The sequence below is a fragment of the Tupaia chinensis genome, unplaced genomic scaffold (genome assembly GCF_000334495.1).
Source record: "Tupaia chinensis unplaced genomic scaffold, TupChi_1.0 Scaffold144814_1, whole genome shotgun sequence".
Lineage (NCBI taxonomy): Eukaryota > Metazoa > Chordata > Mammalia > Scandentia > Tupaiidae > Tupaia > Tupaia belangeri.
In genome coordinates, this window is record NW_006204675.1 from 529,899 (window position 1) to 530,577 (window position 679).

Genomic DNA, 679 nt, shown 5'->3' on the forward strand with positions numbered 1-679 from the left:
TCTTAACACTTTCAATACATCTTCCCATTCTTTCCTTGCTTGCATTGTTTCCGTTGAGAAGTCCAGTGTTAGCCTGATGGGGTGACCTTTGTATGTCACTTGTCATCTGTCTCTTGGCAGTTTTAGTATCTTATCTTTATCTGTGGTCTTATCCAGTCGGGCTATGATATGCCTTGGGGAAGATCTTCTTGGGTTGATTCTATTTGGGGTTATTTGTATTTCCTGGGTCTGGATGCTTGAGTGCCTCTCTATACTTGGGAAATTTTCTTCCAAGATTTCATGGAATAGGTTTTCCATGCCCTTATTGTTTCTTCACCTTCTGGGATACCAATTATTCGGATGTTAGGACGTCTAATGGAATCTAGTATTTCTTGTCTGTTATTCTTATGTTTTTTTATTTTCTCTATCTTTTTGGTGGTTTTCTCTAGGTCTGAAGTTTTATCTTCTACATCAGAGATTCGATCTTCAGCATGGTCTAGTCGACCTTTAATACTTTTGAGAGAGTTTTTGACTTCTTGTATTACAGACTTCACCTCTAGTAATTACATCTTATTCTTTTTTAGCATGTCCATTTCTTCCTTCATATCATAGAAGGACTTTCTCATCTCCTGTAGTTCATTATCTCTTTTCTGTTCCAGCTCATAGTATTTGTTCAACATGAATGTTCTAAATTCTATCT